Here is a 21,958-nt window from a genome sequence, read left to right as displayed (position 1 = left end):
AAGTTAATGAGTCTGTTGGGGGGAAGGGGGGACTCGGTGGGGGCTGCTATGGGGTGGGGGGCTGGAGAGAGAGGAAAGAGGTCCCACCTGCATGAAACGGCCAATATGACCCAGACCTCCCCCAGATACTGCAGTGGAGGCAGCAGGGTGGACCCTTGGCTTACAGGGGAGAATAGCAGTTTTGCACATGGACACAAAACCCTGAATATTTGAAGGACTGAAGCTGAAGTTCCAATGCTTTGGCCACCTGATGCAAAGAGGTGACTCACTGGAAAAGACCCTGATGCTGGGAAAGACTGAGGGCAAAAGGAGAAGAGGGTGGCAGAAGAAGAGATGGTTGGGTAGCATCACGAACCCAATGGACCTGAGTTTGAGCAGACTCTAGGAGATAGTGAAAGACAGGGAAGCCTGGCTGCTGCAGTCCATGGGGTTGCAAAGAGTTGGACACGACCGAACAACAACCCAAAAGCGACTCAAATAGGCCCATCCCAGTCAGAGACTCGAGGGTTAGCGTCTCGCCGTCCCTCCCACGTCCCAGGTGATGCGCTCAGAGTCCACACAGGTGCACAGAAGCCAGTCTGCCGGATGCGTGGGCCCGCGTTGGGGGTGGAGTCCAGGACCACCCCACCGCAGTTCTGAGAGCTCAGCTAGGCCGGGAGGCGTCCTGAGTCCCGGCCGGCTTCTCCAAGGGCACAGAAACGCTGGGCCTCCCCGCCCCGGGGTGCGCGGCCCCAGCAGCAGCCCCAGCGGAACAGCCTGGAAGCCGGGCTGCGGGCAGACGGTGTCCAGCCCTCGGCGCATGCGCACAGTGGGTCCCGCGCTGCTCGCCTCTGGGCCAGACAAGCATGGCCGGCCATCGCTTTTGTTAGAATCTCATTTAGCAGATTCCTCAGCCTGGCTTTTGTGGTCTTTGAGGAGATGAATATACTGCCCCAGGGGCCCCAGCTCGCTACCCCAACCTGCACATAAGCAGGAAGGCTCGCTGGACCCCTCGGACCCCTCTCCTCTCTAGGGCTGTGCGTTTGCTGCTCACTGAACCCGGGACGCCCCGTCTCCTTGCCCTCAGCAGCCTTCACGATGCTAGACCCCAGCTCTCCCACTGGGACGGCTCAAAGCGTAGCCCTCAGTTTTCCTTTGAGGAATTGCTGCTCCTCTCTCGCCAGGGCCTCCCATCTCAGAAGACCTGTGCCTGAGTCTACCACCGGGTGTTGCCACCCCACAAGACGAAGTCTTTTTATCTCCCTAAACTGTCTCCTCTCCCCGGTAATCGGCCCTCTGGAGTCACCTTGTAAGCACGGGAACTAATGACTGCCGAGTGAAGCTGCCCTGTGTGGGATGTTGATTACGGCCTCCTGGTTTTGTACTGGGTCCCATTTGTTTGCAGCTGTAAGGAGTTAAAGCGGGAGGGCCTGACCACCTCATCCAGGCTAGAGGCCCAGGGAGCTCGGTTGTCCAGGATCCCAAGGGGTGCAGCGGTTCTTTTGTGTTGAATGGATCACTGTAAATACTAACAGGTTGCATTTTTAAAGTTTGATCTGTGGGTGAAGGGGAGAGGAGGATTATGGTCATCGGACAGCCGTTGCTACAATTTAAAAATAGGAGGAGGCAGTTTTCTCCGGATTTCTACATTTTTGCTAAAAAAAAAAAAAAAAAAACAAAACTCATTCCCTTTTCTGTCTGCAGTGCACTTGGCCAGGCTCTTGATCCCTCTTGATAGGCGTGTTTTGATCCAGGCTCACACAAAGCCCCTTCGACCACCTCTCCAGTCTAAGGAGAAGCAGCTGCTGCCTAATTCTCTTTTAAGTGGCCCGTGTGCCGGCCCTGCCCGGGGGCTTCCTCCAGGGTCTGCCTCAGGCCAGGCTGTCTCGTCGGGAAGTCGAAGGCGCCTCACCTCTTCATGCGCCAGTCTTGCTTCTCCTTAATTTTCATCCTGTGTCGTGAGGCTGCTCTGAACCCTCAGGGACACCAGAGAGCACCTGGTTCTTGGGAACTTCCTATCCCTTGGAGATGTTCCCCTCCCCTCTCCCCCTGACCCCACCAATATAGAAAGAATATTCACATTTAGGGGAGGGAGCCAGGATGTTTCTATTTTCTCCTCCTTTCCCTGGCTGGCTTAGGCTTTGGTGCACGTTACAGACTCATCTGCCTTCAAGATGTGATTTGAGAAACGTCAGGTTGATTTTGAGTTCTGAGGGAGGCAGAAAAGCATCCGTCAGCTTGAGGATTAGAAATGCTCCAGCTTAGAACCAGCACTTATTGTCGTCAGAGGTTGATGCCCAAGAAGATGTCACCTGCTCAGAATTGGCAGCCATGGGAGCCCCGAGTTGCCAGTGGGCATACAGGGTCGTCACGTTGTGGCCAGTGTTGACACTGGGCATGGGCCAGGACTGAGTCCCCCACCTCCACCCTGAGGCTGCCATGTGAGGCCGCCTAGCCCTGTGGGTTAAGCCCCTAGCAGTGGCTCAGGGCTACTTATTAGCACTATTTGATTTTGCCAGTATGGCAGAGTTGCTTCTGTCTTTGGGATCAACGTGTCCTCCAGACTGGCCATGGTGGTTAATGCTCTGCTTTGGTTTAAACCATCTCCCAGTCCTGGGACTGGCATCAGTCACAGTGTAGTGCTGTGGGGGTCTTTATTGTTGTTCAGTAGCTACATCATGTCTGACTCTTCACGACCCCATGGACTGCAGCACTCCAGACCTCCCTGTCCCTCACCATCTCCCAGAGTTCGCCCAAGTTCATGTCCATTGAATCAGTAGACGTCTTAGCTTTGTTGGAAATAGATTTCAGGCTGGAGTCAACTGCAGGTGATTAGCAGTGGGTGCCAAGAATTCTGCATTGAGAAGAATTCTTATAAATGAGTGATATTTTTGATGGGTACAGGGCAGGAAGTGGTAACAACAGTGCTATATATAATTACCAACAGTGCATTAGACCTTGCCTTTTATGCAGCTTTTAGATTTAACAACTTCTACTTCTTATCCTTCTCTCTCTTTCTCTTGTTCTGCTACTTCCTCCCCCTCTTCCTCCCCTTCCTCTTCTTTTAATCAGAAATAACTCAGATTTGGCAACATTGACAGGCATGCATGAATGAGAAAAGCAGAAAGTTCAAAGAACACTTTATTATTGACACCTAATTCAATTCAAATTCCCTTCAACAACAAAAAAGTGGGAATGGATTTATTTGCTCAGGTAATTGAAAGTCCACGTATAGGCTCTCAGGCATGGCTGGATCTAGGGGCTCAAATGTTGTTCTCAACAATTGTCTCCTCTTCAGCTCCCAGCTCTGATTTCTTCTGTGAGACTTCATTCCATAAAGAAGCCAAAGGCCTCCAGCATCTCTGGCCAACGTCTTGATTTGAGTCTGCCTTTGTCCTTTATCCCATCATCAGTCAACCACCGAGGTGGAAAATAGGCTTTTTGCCCAGCTTTTCATGAGCCTGTCCCTGGAGCTCAACCCTCAAGGACTGGCAACAGAGAAAGGACAATTCCTTAAAGGAAAACTAGGGTTCCATTATTAGGGGAGGAGGGAATGGGCCTTGGAAGAAGAAAGCAATAACAATCCACTCGAATTTCCACTGACAGGACTTTGAGGAGACACTGTGTAACCTTTTCAGAGGGCTATGGTGTGAGCTGGGTGAAAGAACTGGAATGTTTTCCAGAAACCTCACTGGAGTTCCTTTTGAGGTCAACCCCTGGCACTGGGGCTAGAAGGCTTGGTGCTCTTGGTGACCTTTGGAAGATCTCCACCTTGCAGCTGTCCTTGACTGTACAGGGAAGTCAAAAGGCATCACAGAGCTCTTTGTATCCGGTCCCCTGATATCCAAGTGAGGAGACTGAGGGAACTGAGGGACACAGGAAAACATACATGTTAGTGGAAAACCAGAAATAAAAACCAGATTAAAAAGCAAAGATATTACTTTGCCAATAAAGGTCCATCTAGTCAAGGCTATGGTTTTTCCAGTGGTCATGTATGGATGTGAGAGTTGGACTGTGAAGAAAGCTGAGTGCTGAAGAATTGATTTGAACTGTGGTGTTGGAGAAGACTCTTGAGAGTCCCTTGGACTGCAAGGAGATCCAACCAGTCCATTCTGAAGGAGATCAGTCCTGGGTGTTCTTTGGAAGGAATAACGCTGAGGCTGAAACTCCAATACTTTGGCCACCTCACGTGAAGAGTTGACTCATTGGAAAACTCTGATGCTGGGAGGCATTGGGGGCAGGAGGAGAAGGGGACGACAGAGGATGCGATGGCTGGATGGCATCACTGACTCCATGCACATGAGTTTGGGTGAACTCTGGGAGTTGATGATGGACAGGGAGGCCTGGTGTGCTGTGATTCATGGCATCGCAAAGAGTCGAACATGACTGAGTGACTGAACTGAACTGAGTGAAAAACTAAGACTACAGCCCACCTTGCCTCACGCCTGGACCAAGGCTTCTTTTCCTTCAAGGTGTTTGCTAGGGGTTGAGTTCTGAAGCTGGGCAAAGCTGTAGATACCAACATTACATTGAAGCAATTGCAAACTGTTTCTGGTTACAAGTATCCCATTGCTCTACAGTGACTGTGTGTTGAGAGCAATGGGACACTTGTAATCAGAAATGTGGAGGCAGCAGGAGCAGAGAGGTACAGACCAGACTGGGCAGTGTGGGAGAGAGGGTGAATGTTGGCTAGACCATGGAGCAGCCTGGGCTGTTCCAGTGCTCTCAGTTAAACTTCTTCAATCAATTGAATGAACCTCTTTGAAAATAGAATCTTTGCCCTTAATACAGAATATGTGTTTACGTCTGATAAGTAATCGATGAGAGACTGACCTGAGGACTCTGCTGCTCTCAACAGGCCCAAATGCTGGCTCTTGAGTTCTCAAGAGGAGCCACAATTGTTGAGCGTGAAAAACATGATTGGAGAAAAACATGATTGTTCTCAATGGAATTCTGGGACCCACCTCAGGCGCTCTCATGTCTCTTTCTTTCCCGTCTGATCCTATGGCCTGACCCTCTGGTGGCACTTCCCGTATGTTCAAGGGCACTGAGATGCTCCTCCTTCCACTGCTACAAACCCTGCCCCCCGACCTCCCCACCCACTGGTGGGAACACTAATCTCAGTGTTGCATAACTGCTGGCTTTAGCATTAGTGTATCTTCCCTGGTGGCTCAGCTGGTAAACAATCTGCCTGCAGTGCAGGAGACCTGGGTTGGGAAGGTCCCCTAGAGAAGGGAGCAGCTACCCACTCCAGTATTCTGGTCTGGAGAATTCCATGGACAGAGGAGCCTGGCAGGCTACAGTCCATGGGGTTGCAGAGTCAGACACGACTGAGCAACTTTCACTCTTTGCATTAGGGTGGTGATCGCATGACTTGGCAGAGAACTAGCTGATCCGAAGTGCCCTGGAAACCTCTAACACCTGACAGAGGCCACCTCTGACAGCCAGGGATGCGGCAGTTGATTTTAGAAATGCCTCATCGGTGGAGGCTGGATTATATATCAGCTCTCCGGGGCTTTCTTCTCCAGCTGCTTCCCAGGGAGCTCTTCTATCGATTTTGATCCAAGGTATCTCCTTACTGTTTCTGGTCTTGCGCTGTAGTGCCCAAGGGTCTGTCTCACGTTTAGAGTATCCCCCACTGTGCTGCATCCCTGGTACAAACAGAAGGATTCTCAGGGTGGAGATCAACACCATTGCTTCCACCCTTTTCCAGCAGCTTAATGCTATTTCCAATGGCTGGCTTCTAAATCCTTTCTGCTCTGCTATAGTGTCTGTTCTGGCCCAGGGAATTATGGACCTCTTAGCATCAAGAGTTCTGTATATCCTCTGAGATTGTCTGTAATTTTGTGTGAAAATACACCTCTATGGATTTTTTCTTCCCCCTGAGAAAATGGTCTGGAGCTCCCATAATTCCTCAAAGGGCTTGATGAACAATAAAAGAAACATTCATGCTCATCATCAAGGCTTTATCCCGCCTCGTCCATGTGTCAGGAAGCAGGGAAGTCAGCGCCATTCCGCCCTGTTTGCTCTCTCCTGGCCTTTCATGGCTGAGTTGGCCACGCATGGGCTCAGTAGTCAAACTGAGGGGTATTTTTATCCTGCCGGCAGGAGCTGCCCTCCTGGGTGAGCTGTGACTTTGGCTCCAGCGTGAAGGAAGAAACTAGCAGGAGAGAGCAGATCCTGATGACACTCTCTCCTGAGCTCTTGCTCCCTGCAGCCTGCCACCCATCTGTTAGCCACCCTCAGAACCTGCCCGGGGCGGGGGTGGGGGGCACCCCAGCCTCCTCACCTTGGGTCTCAGTGGTGAGCCCATGGTGAGAGCAACCCAGGGCCAAGCAGGTTTTTCCACTCTAGAAACCAGGCCTTTGGTTAAAGATGAAGCACCTGGAGAGGAGAGAGGGGTGGGCTCACGCTAAAGCCGGAAGTGTCCTGGTCTCGCGGTTCGTTTTCTGGGGGTGGGCAGGGCGAGCGGACAAGCGGGAGAGGCCTGAGCAGGGAAGACGAAGGCGCGACGAGGTCTGCAAGAGGACAAGGGTGGAGGCGCACCTCGGGCCGCCTGCCTGAAGAGCCCCGGTGGTGGAAGCCGGACCGTCCGCCGAGCTGAGAGGCAGGAATACCGGGCAGTGGACTGCAGGTGCGGAGCGGTGAGTGGCCCTGCCGACGTCAGAGGCGGAGACGTCAGGCCGATGTAGCTGTGTTTATGGCTTTCCTCCCTTCACTCTTTCTGACCCTCCGTGGACTATGGAAAATAAAAACAACTGTTTCCTGGAGGAACTCTGCGCTGGACACTGTGCCTTGTGCACATCCCAGGCATTTTCTTAACTGTCCTATGTGGTAGGATGTGTGTGTGTGTGCACACACAAATTGGATTTTTAAAAATTGAGTTACAATTCACATACGACAAAATTCACCCTTTTAAAGTGTATGATTCAGTGCTTTTCAGTATTTTCACAAGGTCATGCAACCGTCACCGTTATCTAATTACAGAGCATTTTTTATTACCCCCCAAAGAAACTCTGTACCCATTATCAGTGACTCCCTATTCCATCCTACTAATGGCAACAACTAACCTGCTTTCTATCTCCATGAATTTGCCTATAATGGACAGAATGGGATCTTATAATACATAGTCTTTTGTAACTGACTTTTGTTGTTCAGCCCAATGTGGGTCCACTCACCAGTGCAGCAAAGCCAATCTACTGACACTGGCTTGTGGTGAAAGAAAGTGCAGTGTTTATTGCAGGGCATCAGGCAAGTAGTACCAGAAGCTAACATCCAAAGGAAAAGGCCTGAATTACCTGATGACTTTCAGGGAGGGGTTTTTAAAGGTAGGGTGAGGAAGAGGGATATGGGATCAGCTGGTGGACAGTCTTCTATTTTTGGTCGGTAGTGAGGTAATCAGGAGTCAGCATCAACCTTCTGGTTCTAATCAGTTTGGGGTCTACATGCTTGTGGTCAACATTCAGTTAACTTCTTCCACCTGGGAGGGATTTTAGTAGCTGCAAAACAGCTCAAGGATATGGCTTGCTGCTGCTGCTGCTGCTGCTGCGTCGCTTCAGTCGTGTCCGATTCTGTGTGACCCCATGGACCGCAGCCCACCAGGCTTCCCCGTCCCTGGGATTCTCCAGGCAAGAACACTGGAGTGGGTTGCCATTTCCTTCTCCAATGCATGAAAGTGGAAAGTGAAAGTGAAGTCGCCCAGTCGTGTCCGACTCTCAGCGACCCCATGGACTGCAGCCTACCAGGCTCCTCCACCCATGGGATTTTCCAGGCAACAGTACTGGAGTGGGGTGCCATTGCCTTCTCCCATAAACAAGAGGTAGATGGAGAATATGGGGAATCTGTTCAGGAAGAGCCCCATAACGTTCTACTTGATTACAATCCCTTCTTTTCTTTGATAGTCCTCAAACTTGACAGAGAACAGGTACAGGACAAGAAAGGGAATGGTTTTGGTTAGAGAAGTTAATCATAAACTTGGCCAAGGAACTCACTTTTAGGAGGATTTGGTTTCAACCTCCACCCTGTTTCAGCTTTCCCCAAATCTTAGAGGAAATGGGGCTCTGGGTATTTCCTGATGAAACGGGGTATAGTCCTTCCTCAATGTGAGGAATGGATTCAGAATTGGTTATATGCCCCAGTTTCAAGCCTAGCACTGATATTTTGTGTTATGAAAACATTACCTCTCTCTTCGATTGCTTTGTCATAGTACATGTACAGAGCTTGGAAAATTAGCAGACATATCACAATGAGGATGATGATTAAAATGCATCTTGCAGTATTCCTCCAAATAGTCCTCCTATCTTAGATGGAAAACAAGTTTTGGAGTGGGTTCTCTTTACATATATCCAGTAAACGAGCAGCTTTTTGAATTGCTCTGTATTTGCATTTTAACTTCTCTAAGGTTTTCTTTTTAATTGAAGTACAGTTAATTTACTGGTTAGTTTTAGTTTGTGTTAGTTTAGTTGTGTACAGCAGTGATTCAGTTATCCATATGTCATATGTATGGGGCTGATGTGCTTGCGGTCAGCATTCAGGCAACTTCTTGCACCGGTAGGGCTTTCAGTAGCTGTGTTAGTCTCTGGTGTATAGCAGAGTGGTTCAGTTATCCATGTATAACATACATACACACATACATGTATTCTTTGGGGGGGGCTTCCTTTGTGGCTCAGCTGGTAAAGAATCCACTTACAATGCAGGAGACCTGGGTTCAATCCCTGGGTTGGGAAGATTCCCCGGAGAAGGGAAAGGCTACCCACTCCAGTATTCTGGACCTGGAGAATTCCATGGACTGTATAGTCCATGGGGTCACAAAGAGTCAGACATGACTGAGCGACTTTCACTTTCACATATAGTTTTTTTTTTAATTTTTTTCCATTATAATTTATTACAAGATATTGAATATAGTTCCCTGTACTACACAGTAGGACTTTGTTGTTTAATATATAGTAGTTTGTATTTGCTAATCCTAAACACCTGATTTGTCTCTGCCCCCTCTTTCCCCTTTGATAACCATAAGTTTGTTTTCTATGTCTTTGAGTCTGTTTCTGTTTTGTGAATAAGTTGACTTGTATCTTTTTTTTTTTAGATTCCACATGTAAGCGATAGCATATGATATTTGTCTTTGTTTGACTTAGTATGATAATTTCTACGTCCATCCACGTTGCCTCAAATGACATTATTTCATTCTTCTTATGGCTGAGTAATATTCCATTGTATTTGTGTGTGTATACATATATGCCACATCTTTATCCATTCATCTGTTGATGGACACTTAGGCTGTCATCACGGTTCTTTGTTTTAGCTACTATAAATTGTGCTGCTTTGAACATTGGGGTACATGTATCTTTTTGAATTAGAATTTTTGTTTTTTCTGAATGTGTGTTCAGGAGTGGGATTGCTGGCTCATATGGGAGCTCTATTTTTAGTTTTTTAAGCAACCTCCATACTGTTCTCCATAGAGGCTGTACCAGTTTACATTCCCACCAACAGTGCGCAAGGATTCTCTCTTCTCCACACCCTCTTTAGCATTTCTCGTTTGTAGACTTTTTGATGATGGCCATTCTGACTGGTGTGAGGTAATCCCTCATTATACTTTTGATTTCTATTTCTCTAATAATTAGCCATGTGGAGGATCTTTTCATGTGCCTGGTGGCCATCTGTATATCTTCTATGGTAAAATGTCTATTTAGATCTTCTGCTCATTTGTTGATTGGGTTGTTTTTTGGGGGTTTTTTTTGTTATTGAAGTATATACGTGTTCATATATTTTGGAAATTAAGTCCTTGTTGGTCACATCATTTGCAAATGTTTTCTCCCATTCCATAAGTTGTCTTTTCATTTGGTTTTGTTTATCCTGTGCAAAGCTTCTTAGTTTAAGTCTCGTTTGTTTATTTTTGCCTTTATTTCTAATGCCTTGGGAGACTGACCTAAGAAAATATTGCTGTGTTATATGTTAGAGAATGTCTTGCTATGTTCTCTTACAGGAGTTTTATGGTGTCACGTCTTAGATTTAAGTCATTTAGCCATTTTGAGTTTATTTTTGTGTATAGGGTGAGAGACCATTTTTACTTCATTGATTGACATACAGCTCTCCAGGCCAGGGATACAAATTATACATAACAGTTGTTGGTCACTACACACATCTCCCTTTTTGCCAAAATATTATTTAAAGCAATTTTATTATCCAATAGTGTCCTGGCTAAAGAATCCAGTGCCTACCTAGGAGGCTGTGGCTTGAGCCACCTTGTTTGCCACTGTATTCTTAAAGTAAGAGCAAGGTTTCCTAGCTCCAAGAGGAGACCTTGAGACCATAAGGATGCAGTTGGCAGCTGCTAGTAGATAATCTTTTGAGAACATCTGGTTGTGTCCTTGAGTCGGATACTATTTAGAAAACTTGAGTGCTCAGTAATATAGAACTGTGTCTGAAACCACATCCACAGTGTCTACCTGGCTGTATTTTGGATTCCTGAACAACGAGGCCTGGCGTGCTGCAGTCCCTGGAGTCGCAAAGACTCAGACACGACTGAGCAACTGAACTGAACAACAGTTATTCTTTTTTTTTAAATGTATTTTTCAGTGGTTAAAACAGATGTACAGTGTATGTTTAATAGGCCACAAATGGGCTGTTCTGGTTAGCCTAAAGTTCAATTTAAGTCATGTTATAAGCCCGAATGACTTTCCCAGACCTCAATATGTGAAAATTTCCAGCACATTTCCCACTTAGATAGAATGCATGAATAATCAAAGTAATTGTCCCTTGTTGCCATAATGGTAGCTGCCTGCCCTGGGTCAGTGACGCACCTCAGTGCTAGGGCGAGCGCGAGCGAGAGAGTGTGTGTGTGTGTAAGTGTGTAATTTGCCTGCTTATCCAAGTTGGGGGAAAATAATGAGACAAAATAAATAAGCACAGAGGCATGCGGATGGGGAAGCACTTTGCAGGTTATACACATTATCAGTTACACTGAATTTTCATACAAACACCATACATGCACTTCAAGCCACAGGCCTGGAGCAAGGAGTGGTACATGTCCTGCGTAATAATACCCTGTGACAACTTCATTAGAGAATTTTCTTTCCATCCTAAACCCTGGTGGCAACAGTATGGTTAGAAATAAAACAATAACTTTCAGTGTTGATAGGGAGACAAAGTTTTGGGAAAAGTTCAGTTGAATTGGCGTGATAGATCTTACTGATCTGGTTTGGATTCTTGGGTTCGCTGTCTGCCATGGCTGTCATCCCTTTTTTGTCCTCTTGAGGATATCACTTGGGATCAACAGACCTTTCTATAGACCAGTCCAATTCAGAGGTCTTTCTTAAGTGATAAATATGAATTAAGAGTTAAGTCCCTTCAGTTGCATTGTGCATGAGGTATTTAAGAACACCTGATAAGAGTTGTTTAAATGATGCCTTTTCTAGTAAGTATAATCACCTGGTTGCAGGTCATGGGGCGTTTTACCTTCATCCAGACTTAGAATACTGTGTTTGACTTCAGAAAAAAGGCTTAGAATATCCTCTTAATGACTCAAACTTTACAGTACAGTAACGTAGTAACAAGGAGCTACTTGGGAAGTGAGTCTTAAGCAGTAAATACTGATTTGAATCAACAAAACTAGAATTTAATATCCGTTGAAACATCTTTTTCTTTCTAAAATTGCCCTCATTTTTTTTTCTTTTTTACCAAATATAGCCAAATTAAAACTAATTTGTTGACAAAGTAAGTCTGATTATGGTTGATTGATCACATAGGCTCTTTTAAATTGGTTATTCTGGAACTCTTCATAAATAACCTCATGAACTAAAGGCCAGGAAAGCTATACCATTGGCTTGTCATCAGATTGTGCCTGTAATCTATATATTTGGGTGATTTCTCCTCTTCTTGAAGTCCCCCAGATATCTTGATGTTCTTGTACCAGTCAGGAGGTGACCTTTCTTATTCATCTGATAAATCTACAGAAAACCTAAGAGTTTCCAGTTCCTGGAAGGATCAGGTAGAGGGAGAAGAGAAGTGTTTGGATTTCACTTACAAAAGTGTAATTTCCCAAGCTGTTATAAATTATAATTAGGTTAAGGGGAAAGAGTTCCTTATATCTGGAAAACAGATTAAAAGTCAGTAACAGATTTTGAACAAGATGGCGGAGGAGTAGGTTGACATGGAGTACATCTCTCTCCATGGATACATCAGGAATACACCTTCAGACACAGAAGTGCATGCAGAACACCAGCTGACAGCAGAAAGGAGACCAGTGCAAAAGAATATATAAAGTTATATAATCTTATAAAGTTATAAATATTAAATATAAAATATATACACATATTATTTATATTATAAATATATATGAAATATATATTTATATTATAAATATATGAAATATATATATATTATAAATATATGAAATATATAATATATAATTTATATATATAATATATATTAAAGTTATATATTTATAATATAAATATATAAAGTTTTTGTGAGCTACACAAAACTCAGCAGCATGAAGGAACTAGTGGGAAAAACAGGAGTGTTAATAAGACTGGACCTGCCCTCAGGGGTGGGGGAACTGAAGCAGGGGTCCAGTCCCCATATCGGGCAATTATCTGAGTCAGAGGAGAAACATTTAAGGCTGAGAGTGAAACAGCTGATCTGTGGCAGCCTAAATGGAATGAGAATCCGTCCTTGCCGCAGCCATATGTACCCCCAGACAGGGACGCAGGTGCCCTGGAAGGTACTGCAGCTGGTAGCTGGAGTTTAGGGATGGGAGCAATCCCAGGGTGAGGGCTGCTACTGTCTGCGTAGAGACGGATCAAGGGGATGTGAGGGAGGAGATCATGGGGGGAAATGCCCGTGGAGGAAAGCTGGGCAGACTTGGAAGCAAGGCGATACTGCTGAGTCACGCATAATGGAGTGGACCCATCATCATAGCCTCTGTCTCTCATTGGCAGCTGAACAATAGAAAGACTGACCCACCGAGTGCACTGAACTACAGAGTAGGACCCCAGCCAGGGGGGCCCCTCTATGTGTCTGACAGCAGAGAAGGACCCAGTCAAGGGAGCCCTCTAAGTGCCTGAACAGGCAAAGCTAGGGAGAAAGACGATCAAAGAGGACTTCTGATCACCAGCTACAAGAGGCTTGAAAAAAGACTCTGATGGGACCATAACTTCTGCAGCGGAGGCAGTCCATGTCCCTGCAAACTTGGCGCCACCAGGGTCCCCGCAAGCCAAGCAGCTGCACCACCTTCACGCTCAACACTCATGGGGGCAGAGCTGCCACAGGCAAAAAAGAAATGTCTTCTGTCTATGCATGCAGGGTCGCTTCAGTCGTGTCCAACTCTTTGCAACCCTGTAGACTGTGGCCTGCCAGGCTTCTCTGTCAGGGGGTTCTCCAGGCAAGAAGACTGGAGCGTATTGGCCAATACTGGTTGCCATACCCTTCTGCTGCTGCTGCTAAGTCACTTCAGTCGTGTCCGACTCTGTGCAACCCCATAGACGGAAGCCCACCAGGCTCCCCCGTCCCTGGGATTCTCCAGGCAAGAACACTGGAGTGGGTTGCCATTTCCTTCTCCAATGTATGAAAGTGAAAAGTGAAAGGGAAGTCACTCAGTCGTGTCCGACTCATAGCGACCCCATGGACTGCAGCCCACCAGGCCCCTCTGTCCATGGGATTTTCCAGGCAAGAGTACTGGAGTGGGGTGCCATTGCCTTCTCCCCCATACCCTTCTAGACCACTGTATATTTCCTGCTGCCCTAGCTGCCAACTCCCCTGAGTACCTGGTGCTGCCAGAACCCCTGTGACCCAAGCAGCTGCACCACCTCCACACCTGGCCCTCACAGGGGCAAACCCAAGTCCTCCAGGGCAGCCTCAGGAGCAAACCCCAGTGGATGGCCCACATGCAGAGGTGGAACTAAAACCACAATTGAAACCCAGGGGCAGTGTGGCTGAGGAAGAAGACCCAAAACCCTCCCACCAAATGTATAAGCTGCAGGTTAAATCCACACAATCAACTCGGAGACTCCATGTCTAAGGAATATATAATAGGACACTGAGAGCCCCCACAAAAGAAAGCTTACTAGTTCTGATAGCTGTGGACATTGGAGGCAAGAACACACAGGAGTAGGACCAGATCAGAATCTGAGCTGCACCCACAGCAGGTCCAGAGCTCAGCACAGTGTTGGAGGGCATCCTAGGGAGGTGAGGTGGACTGTGACTCCCAGAGAGGGAAAGGACTCTGACAGCAGTGACTCAAGAAAAACATTTATTATTATTATTAATTTATTTATTTTAATTGGAGGCTAATTACTGTACAATATTGTAGTGGGTTTTGCTATACATTGATGTGAATCAGCCATAGGTATGCATGTGTTCCCCATCCTGAACCCCCTCCCACCTCCCTCCCCATCCCATCCCTCTGGATTATCCCAGTGCACCAGCCCTGAGCACCCTGTTTCATGCATCAAACCTGGACTGGTGATCTGTTTCACATACGATAATATACATGTTTCAATGCTATTCTCTCAAATCATCCCACCCTTACCTTCTCCCACAGAGTCCAAAAGACTGTTCTATACATCTGTGTCTCTTTTGCTGTCTCGCATATACGGTCATCGTTACCATCTTTCTAAACTCCACATATATGTGTTAGTATACTGTATTGGTGTTTTTCGTTCTGACTTACTTCACTCTGTATAATAGGCTCCAGTTTCATCCACCTCATTAGAACTGATTCAAATGTGTTCTTTTTAATGGCTGAGTAATACTCCATTGTGTATATGTACCACAGCTTTCTTATCCATTCATCTGCCAGTGGACATCTAGGTTGCTTCCACGTCCTGGCTATTATAAACAGTGCTGCGATGAACATTGGGGTACACGTGTCTCTTTCCCTTCTGGTTTCCTCAGTGTGTATGCCCAGCAGTGGGATTGCTGGATCATAAGGCAGTTCTATTTCCAGTTTTTTAAGGAATCTCCACACTGTTCTCCATAGTGGCTATACTAGTTTGCATTCCCACCAACAGTGTAAGAGGGTTCCCTTTTCTCCACACCCTCTCCAGCATTTATTATATGTAGACTTTTGGATCGCAGCCATTCTGACTGGCATGAAATGGTACCTCATAGTGGTTTTGATTTGCATTTCTCTGATAATGAGTGATGTTGAGCATCTTTTCATGTGTTTGTTAGCCATCTGTATGTCTTCTTTAGAGAAATGTCTGTAGTTCTTCGGCCCATTTTTTGATTGGATTGTTTATTTTTCTGAAATTGACCTGCAGGAATTGCTTGTATATTTTTGAGATTAGATCTTTGTCAGTTGCTTCATTTGCTATTATTTTCTCCCATTCTGAAGGCTGTCTTTTCACCTTGCTTATAGTTTCCTTCGTTGTGCAAAAGGTTTTAATTAGGTCCCAATTGTTTATTTTTGCTTTTATTTCCAATATTCTGGGAGGTGGGTCATAGAGGATCCTGCTGTGATGTATGTCAGAGAGTGTTTTGCCTATGTTTTCCTCTAGGAGTTTTATAATTTCTGGTCTTACGTTTAGATCTTTAATCCATTTTGAGTTTATTTTTGTGTATGGTGTTAGAAAGTGTTCTAGTTTCATTCTTTTACAAGTGGTTGACCAGATTTCCCAGCACCACTTGTTAAAGAGATTGTCTTTTCTCCATTGTATATTCTTGCCTCCTTTGTCAAAGATAAGGTGTCCATAGGTGTGTGGATTTATCTCTGGGCTTTCATTTATTATTCTTATGTTTTGGCTTGTTCTGTAGATTCTTTTCTCTTTTTTTAATCCCTTCCCCCCTGCTTCTCATTGTAGTTGTCAATTTTATTGGCACTATGAAATCTAATTAAGCTTTATTTTTTTTCCTCAGTCACATTTTTTACTATTGTTATAAACCTCGGCCTCTACATAGGGCTTTTCCAGTTCTCTGGAGTTTTCCTTTTTTTTTTTCTTCTCTCTTTTTATAATTTTTAACTTTTTAAACCTATTATTATTTTTTCTACATTTATTCCTTTGTTTGCTTTTCCTACTGTTCTTTGCAGTTAACCTTTAATGTATATAAATCTTCTTTATCTACCTCTATTTAACTTTGCATGTCTATTCTTTCTTTCTTTCCTTTCCTCTTAACATATTTGTTTTATTTTCATTGCTTTATTCCCCAACCGGTACCTTGCTTTCATTTTTTTTTTTTCCAGTTTGTGCTTTAGTTTGTTTTGTTTTCAACTGGTAGATATAATTTTGGTTTCCTTTATTTGAGAGGTCAATCTATTGTACTTTATTTTTGTTGGACTGTTTTGACTTTGCTTATGGGGGTATATGTGTATGTTCCAATATTTTAATTATTATTTGCCTGATTTTGTAACTGCCATTTGTCTGGGGTTCCTGTTTGGTTTCTTGGTTTTGGGTATTTGTTTTAATCTCACTTAATGCCATAAAAAACCACTTGTGGAATCTTCGTTCCTGACCAGAGATCAAGCCCTGAGCCTTTGGAGTGGGAGCCTTGACTCCAAGACTCTAGACTACCAGAGAACTAACCCTGCTGCTGCTGCTGCTAAGTCGCTTCAGTCGTGTCTGACTCTGTGCGACCCCATAGACAGAAGCCCACCAGGCTCCTCCATCCCTGGGATTCTCCAGGCAAGAACACTGGAGTGGGTTGCCATTTCCTTCCCCATGCAGGAAAGTGAAAAGTGAAAATGAAGTCGCTCAGTTGTACCCGACTCCTAGTGAACCCATGGACTGCAGCCTACCAGGCTCCTCCGTCCATGGGATTTTCCAGGCAAGAGTACTGGAGTGGGTTGCCATTGCCTTCTCTGGAGAACTAACCCTGCTGCTGCCGCTAAGTCGCTTCAGTCGTGTCCAAGTCTGTGTGACTCCATAGACAGCAGCCCATCAGGCTCTGCCATCCCTGGGATTCTCCAGGCAAGAACACTGGAGTAGGTTGCCATTTCCTTCTCCATTGCGTGAAAGTGAAGTCGCTCAGTTGCGTCCGACTGGTAGCGACCCCATGGACTGAAGCCTACCAGGCTCCTCCATCCATGGTATTTTCCAGGCAAGAGTACTGGAGTGGGGTGCCATTGCCTTCTTTAAGGAGAACTAACCCTAGGGAGTATCAAATAGTGAGAACTTGCACAAAGGAAACCACTTGAAGACAAGACCCGGCATCACCCAGCCACGGTGCCCCGTGCAGGACGCCTCATCTAAATAAAAAACAAAACAAATATACAAACTCAGTCATCAGCAGACAGCATTACCACCTCACTCACCCTTGCCCATCAGAGGAAAAACAAACAAACAAAAAACTCAGCACAAATCCCAACCTACACAAAGCTTACACAAACCACTGGACCAGTCTTAGAGGGCAGAAACCAAAAGGAATAAAGAATTCAACCCTGAAGCCTGGGAAAAGGAGACCTCAAACACAATACGTTAAAAAAAAAAAGATAAAAGGCAGAGAGATACTACACAAATGAAGGGACAAACTAGAAACACAGAAGTCCAAATAAATGAAGAGGAAATAGGCAAACCACCTGAAAAAGAATTCAGAATAATGATAGTAAAGATTACCAAAAACCTTGAAAACAAAATGGAGAAAAGGCAGGAATCAATTAACAAAGACCTAGAAGAATTAAAGAATAAACATACAAACAACACAATTACTGAAATTAAAAATACTCTAGAAGGAATCAATAGCAGAATGTCTGAAGCAGAAGAGTGAATCAGTGAGCTGGAAGATAAAATAGTGGAAATAACTTCTGAAGATCAGAACAAAGTAAAAAGAATGAAAAGAACTAAGGATAGTCAAGAGACCTCTGGGGCAATATCAAATGCATTAATATTTGAATTATAGGGGTCCCAGAAGAAGAGAAAAAGAATATGAGAAAATTTTTGAAGAGATTATAGTTGAAAACTTACCCAACATGGAAAAGTAAATAAGTCAGTCAAGTCCAAGAGGCACAGAGAGTCCCACACAGGATAAACTCAAAGAGAAACATGCCAAGACACATACTCATCAAACTAAGACTAAACACAAAGAAAGAATATTAAAAGCAGCAAGGGAAAAGCAACAAGTAACACACAAGGGAAACCCCATATGCTTAATAGCTTATCCTTCAGCAGAAACTGCAGACCAGAAGGGAATGGCAGGATATATTTAAAGTACTGAAAGGGAAAAATCTACAAGATTACCATACTCAGCCAGGATCTCATTCTAAATTGATGGAGAAATAAAAAACTTGCCTGAAAAAGACAAGCAAAAGTTAAGAGAATTCAGTACCATCAAAGCAGTTTTACAACAAATGTTAAAGGGACTTATATAGTCAAGAAATACAAGAGAAGAAAAAAGATCTACAAGGTCAACCCCAAACAATTAAGAAAATGGTGATAGGAACATGTATATCAATAATTACTTTAAATGTAAATGAATTAAATGGGTTTATTAAATTGAGTTTATTCCAGGGATGCAAGGCTTCTTCAATATAAACAAGTCAATCAATGTGATATACCATATTAACAAATTGAAAGATAAAAACCATATATAATCTCAGTAGATGTAGAAAAAGCTTTTGACAAAATTCAGCACCCATTTATGACTAAAACTCCAAAAAATATGCATAGAAGGAACCTACCTCAACATAGTAAAGGCCATATATGATAAGCCTATAGCAAACATTATTCTCAGTGGAGAAAAAATGAAAGCATTCCCCCTAAGATCAGGAACAAGACAAGGGTGCCCACTTTCACCACTGTTATTCAACATAGTTCTGGAAATTCTAGCTACAGCAATCAGAGAAGAAAAGGAAATAAAAGGAATCCAGATCAGAAAAGAAGAAAAGCTCTCACTGTTTGCAGATGACATGATACTGTATAGATAAGCCTAAAGATAGTATCAGAAAATTACTAAAGCTAATCAGTGAATTTAGCAAAGTTTCAGGATACAAAATCAATACACAGAAATCATTTACATTTCTATATACTAGCAATGAAAAATCAGTAGGACAAATGAAGGAATCAATCCCATTCACCATTGCAACAAAAAGAATTAAATATCTAGAAATAAACTTACCTAAGGAGACAAAAGACAAGAGAGAGATTCCATGTTCCTGGGTATGGAAAATCAATGACGGTACTACCAAATGCCATCTACAGATTCAATGTGATCCCTATCAAATTACCAATGACATTTTTCACAGAACTAGAACAAAAAATTTCACAATTCGTATAGAAACACAAAAGACCCTGAATAGCCAAAGCAGTCTTGAGAAAGAAGAATGGAGCTGGAGGAATCAACCTTCCTGACTTCAGATTATACTACAAAACTACAGTCATCAAGAAAATTTGGTACTGGCACAAAAACAGAAATACAGACCAATAGAACAAGATAGAAAGCCCAGAAATAAACCCATGCACCTATGGGTACCACATTTTTGACAAAGGAGCCAAGAATATACAATGCGGCAAAGACAGCCTCTTCAATAAATGGTGCTGGGAAAACTGGACAGCTACATGTAAAAGGATGAGATTAGAACACTTACTAACACTGTACACAAAAATAAACTCAAAATGGATAAAAGACCTAAATGTAAGACCAGAAACTATAAAACTCTTAGAGGAACACATAGGCAGGACACTCGATGACATAAAGCAAGATCCCCTATGACCCACCTCCTAGAGTAATGGAAATAAAACCAAAAATAAAGAAGTGGGGCCTATTAGACTTAAGGAGCTTTTGCACAGCAAAAGAAACTATAAGCAAGGTGAAAAGACAACCCTCAGAATGGGAGAAAATAATAGCAAATGAAATAACTGACAAAGGATTAATTTCCAAAATATACAAGCAGCTCATACAACTCAATGCTAGAAAAACAAACAACCCAATCAGAAAGTGGGGAAAAGCCCTAAACAGATATTTCTTCAAAGAAGACATACAGGTGGCTGACAAACACATGAAAAGATGCTCAACATCACTCATTATTAGAGAAATGCAAATCAAAACCGCAGTGAGCTATCACCTCACACCGGTCAGAATGGCCATGATCAAAAAATCTATAAACAGTAAATGCTGGAGAGGATGTAGAGAAAAGGGAACGCTCTTGCACTGTTAGTGGGAATGTAAATTGATACAGACACTATGGAAGACGGTATGGAGATTCCTTAAAAAACTAGGAATAAAAGCACCATATGACCCAGCAATCCCACTCCTAGGCATATACCCTGAGGAAACCAAAATTGAAAAAGACACATGTATCCCAATGTTCATTGCAGCACTGTTTACAATAGCTAGGACATGGAAGCTACCTAGATGTCCATTGACAGATGAATGGATAAAGAAGTTTGGTACATATACACAATGGAATATTTCTCAGCCATAAAGAGGAATGCATTTGAGTCAGTTCTAATGAGGTGGATGAACCTAGAGCCTATTATACAGAGTGAAGTAAGTCAGAAAGAGAAAGATAAATGTCATATTTAATGCATATATATGGAATCTAGAAAAATGGTACTGAAGAATTTATTTACAGGGCTGCAATGGAGAAACAGACATAGAGAATAGACTTAGGGACATGGTGAGAGGGGAGGAGAGGGTGAGATGTATGGAGAGAGTAACAGGGAAACTTACATTACCATCTGTAAAATAGATAGCCAATGGGAATTTGCTTTGTGGCTCAGGAAACTCAAACAGGGGCTCTGTATCAAGCTAGAGGGGTGGGATGGGGAGGGAGATGGGAGGGAGTTTCAAAAGGGAGGGGATATATGTATACCTATGGCTGATTCAAAAGCAGAGACATTACTTTGCCAACAAAGGTTCGTCTAGTCAAGGCTATGGTTTTTCCTGTGGTCATGTATGGATGTGAGAGTTGGATTGTGAAGAAGGCTGAGCGCAGAAGAATTGATGCTTTTGAACTGTGGTGTTGGAGAAGACTCTTGAGAGTCCCTTGGACTGCAAGGAGATCCAACCAGTCCATTCTGAAGATTAGCCCTGGGATTTCTCTGGAAGGAATGATGCTAAAGCTGAAACTCCGGTACTTTGGCCACCTCATGCGAAGAGTTGACTCATTGGAAAAGACTCTGATGCTGGGAGGGATTGGGGGCAGGAGGAGAAGGGGACAGAGGATGAGAGGGCTGGATGGCATCACTGACTCGATGGATGTGAGTCTGAGTGAACTCCGGGAGTTGGTGATGGACAGGGAGGCCTAGCGTGCTGCGATTCATGGGGTCGCACAGAGTCGGACACGACTGAGCGACTGAACTGAACTGAATGGCTGATACATCTTGAGGTTTGACAGAAAACAACAAAATACTGTAAAGTAATTATCCTTCAATAAAAAAATAAATTTTTAAAAAGTCAATAATATTTCAGACAAAAATCATAAAATTTTGATCACATTTATCAGGTCATTCAGTACTATATAACTAATCCTTTCTGTTAACAGTTTTATGAACCATCAAAGTTTCCATTAAAATTAATTTTTTACCCAATTCAGCAGTATGATCTTAGTTATCAGAAACCTATGCTTTTCAAAAAGTCCTTTCTATGAATCTTCTTGAGGATGAAGCATTTCTGCAAAAGCACCCAAGTGAACAACTGTCTGTGAATGAGAAAGGCGTTCAGAAGTCACGGTTATGGCTCAGAGGTAAAGAATCAGCCTTCCAATACAGGACGCACAGGTTCAACCCCTGGGTTGGGAAGGTGCCCTGGAGAAGGAAATGGCAACCCACTCCAGTATTCTGGCCCATGGGAAACCCTGCGGGCAGAGGAGCCTGGCAGACTACAGTCCATGGGGTTGAGAAAGAGCGGAACATGACTTAGCGACTAAACAACAGCACCATTGATCATAAACACAACAAAATCAAGCACTGTTTGGAGTAACAAAATGAAAAAAAAAAGCATTCTGTCAATTTGATTACATTCTGCTCTGCAGAAATTATAATCATTTTCATCATGTGGTTCTGAAAAAAAATCCTTCCATGTTTATACATGGATATACAACGAAAGA

At 44.0% G+C, this 21,958-nt stretch overlaps 1 long non-coding RNA gene across 1 annotated transcript; it reads right to left on the bottom strand.

Moving 5' to 3' along the window:
- Positions 1-3,102: 3,102 nt before the first annotated feature.
- Positions 3,103-12,243, bottom strand: LOC133245874 (uncharacterized). Its single transcript, XR_009735794.1, has 2 exons — positions 6,269-12,243; positions 3,103-3,845 (listed from the first exon to the last, which is right to left on the bottom strand). It is a non-coding gene; the product is annotated as an uncharacterized LOC133245874 (long non-coding RNA).
- Between the last annotated feature and the right edge of the window lie 9,715 nt (positions 12,244-21,958).

Source organism: Bos javanicus, chromosome 4 (assembly GCF_032452875.1).
Source record: "Bos javanicus breed banteng chromosome 4, ARS-OSU_banteng_1.0, whole genome shotgun sequence".
Classification (NCBI taxonomy): domain Eukaryota; kingdom Metazoa; phylum Chordata; class Mammalia; order Artiodactyla; family Bovidae; genus Bos; species Bos javanicus.
Note: the sequence above shows the minus strand (reverse complement) of the source record. Positions and strands in the feature narration are given on the sequence as shown.